The sequence below is a fragment of the Hypanus sabinus genome, chromosome 17 (assembly GCF_030144855.1).
Source record: "Hypanus sabinus isolate sHypSab1 chromosome 17, sHypSab1.hap1, whole genome shotgun sequence".
Lineage (NCBI taxonomy): Eukaryota > Metazoa > Chordata > Chondrichthyes > Myliobatiformes > Dasyatidae > Hypanus > Hypanus sabinus.
The window spans coordinates 66,568,366-66,571,054 of record NC_082722.1 but is presented as its reverse complement, the minus strand read 5'-3'; the positions used below and the strand labels follow the sequence as shown (position 1 = coordinate 66,571,054).

The window sequence follows — 2,689 nt, the reverse complement described above, 5'->3', positions numbered from 1 at the left end:
TGCTTCAAAGATGACTTGCCACCAACAAAAGAAGTGGTTGGTGATCTGCTGTCTCTAATAGTTATTCAAAAGTCAGGGAAACCCAATGACTCACAGAAAGATCAGTACTTTACCAGTAATCTTTCACCATTTGATGCAGCAGTTGATCGAAATCCTGTTGTTTGTTCCATTGCTCTTAAACTGCTGTTAAAGTACAGTTTTGCTGATATATATTAAAGATAAGGATAATCTGCAATGCTATCTTTCTGGCTCAACAGGGGGAATTCCTTCAGGTGCACATTCAGCCCAAGTGTGAAAATACAACAATAAAAACCTTCCAGTTTGTTGCCAGAATTCGCCTGTTTTGATACTGTTTCCCAACTTCTTTGTGAAAAGCAAGACACATTGGCTGAGGATTCAGAATATATACACGCAAAAGAAACTTTCCTGCAAGGGATTAAGTGTATGATTCTCAGTGGAGGAAATGACCGGTTCAAGATTTAAGCAACACACACACAAAATGCTGGTCGAACACAGCAGGCCAGGCAGCATCTATAGGAAGAAATACAGGTGATGTTTTGGGCCGAAACCCTTCATCAAGTCCTGATGAAGTATCTGCAGATTTCCTCGTGTTTGCGGTTCAAGGTTTACCTTGTCCGAAAGTGGTTCAGTTTGAATGGAATTGATTTTGTCCTCTGTTAGGTTTACCTTCTTCCCCAGCAACCTGGTTTTCATTTATTTCACCACCTTCAGTAATTTCTCCCTGAGGCTGGTTGCTTTACTGTGGGCGGTGACCATAGTGACGACAAACAAAGTAAGGTGGGTAACGCCGTCTGCTGTAAGGAGGGCAGTGGTGCTGATTTTGATAACCTTGGTTTTCTCCATCTGTTGCTGTCTCTGCTCCATCTCCTTTCTCTCCACCTTCAACGTTCTGTTGGTAATTACGTGGTGGACCTCGCCGGCGAGGGTTGTAGCGATAACGATTTCTGTCCGTGGCATATCGGATTCCTTGGACTGGAACTCCTCCAGGACCAGTTACGTTTGCTGCTTCTGCATCCTTTTCACCTTCCACTACGTCGAACCCCACAGTTCCACCATCTCCAGCACTGCGGAGGTATTTCCGTGGGTTATTCTTTTCTATAGCAGTCTGATGTACAAACACATCTTCCTTTGTATTATTCTTGTTCATGAATCCATATCCATTTCGTACATTGAACCACTTTACTGTTCCAAGAACCTTTGTTGCGATGACTTTCTTCTCCCCGGGGGATTTGGGTTTGTCTGGCTTTTGCTGTTTGGATTGCTGCTTCATCTCGGCCTCGCTCACTGTGTTGACAGGCTGCGTGAGATGATTACGGCTCAGGCCGGTCTGAGGTGGAGGCTCCCGCGCTCTCTCCAGTTCTTTCTTCTCTCTAATATAATTCCTTTCCACTTTTTCTGTCTCCAGTTGCAGAAAAAGCTCTGTATTTCATATTCCCTTGTATTGTTGATCTAGTATCTTCATACTTTTCTAAGACTCCTGCAAAGTGCCTTCCTGTAACTGCTGTCGCTGTCTTTTGAGAAATGTCAATTTCTCCTGCTATGTCTGCTCTTTTACTTCCAGGTAGTCTTCATCATCCAGCTCATTGGCAATATCTGTCTCTTTCACACTGTGAAGTTGTAGACAAGACAATTCACTTTCGTCAGAGATGTTTTCATCAGAACTGCCTTCTTTCATTTTATGTAGATTATTGTACTTTCCTTCCTAAGGTTTCTTGTTTCTCTGTATGTTGCCCTTTTCCTACTGTTTACTAGCTTTGCATACTCTGCCAATGTGGCCCTGTTTGCCACAGTTCCTGAATTATTTGTCTTTAAACCAACAGTCCTCAGAGTCATGTGACATGTTCCCACAATGGTAACATTTCTTTCCTTCATTTCTGCTCAGTGACATTTTATTCGAAGCATATTCCAGAGATTTTACTTGTATCCCTGCAGCACCTTGTGCAGCTGATTCTAATGATATTGAGATGTTTAGTGCTTTCTCGAATGTAAGGTCTTTTTCACACAGCAGCTTCTTCTGTGTGGTTTCACAGTACATGCTATCCCTCAATGCATCTGATAGACCTGCTCCAAACTGTCAATGTTCTGATAATTTGCGCAATTCCGCACAATATTCAGAAATGCTTTAATTTTTGCTCTGATTCCGATTATATAATTTAAATCTTTCAGTAATGACCAGTGGTTTGGAGTTTAAATGCTGTTGGAGGATGTCCACTATTTACAAACGGTACTTGAACGTTTTGTCAGCTGGCTTTTCAGGGGTTAACAAGCTCCGTAGTAGGCCGTATGTTTCTGCACCCATTACGCTGAGTAATACATGGGCTTCCTCATTAACATCATTAGCATCACAATATAACTCTATTATTTCAATGTAAGTTGCCCAGTCTTCAATGACACTATCAAATGCTGTAATGGTTCCAATTAATGCCATCCTTGTTGTGTTCATTTATTCTTGTTATGTTAATTCAGCCTGTTTTCCCCTTATTTTCTTTTTGACCAGCTCCTGGCAGTCACTGCATGTTTTGCTTTACTCATGTGACCTTTTTTTTCCCAGTGTCCTGAGCGCCTTCTGTTTAGACGTATGTTTCACTCTTTTTTATCTCCCTCCTGAGGCAGGCAGCCCCTCAGCCCCTGGGGTCAGCACCAACTGTGGTCTCGCCTGAACATTTCC

The 2,689-nt window shown here is 42.4% G+C and overlaps 1 pseudogene; it reads right to left on the bottom strand.

Moving 5' to 3' along the window:
• Positions 1-646: 646 nt before the first annotated feature.
• On the bottom strand, positions 647-1,696 carry LOC132406638 (Y-box-binding protein 1-like; annotated as a pseudogene).
• Between the last annotated feature and the right edge of the window lie 993 nt (positions 1,697-2,689).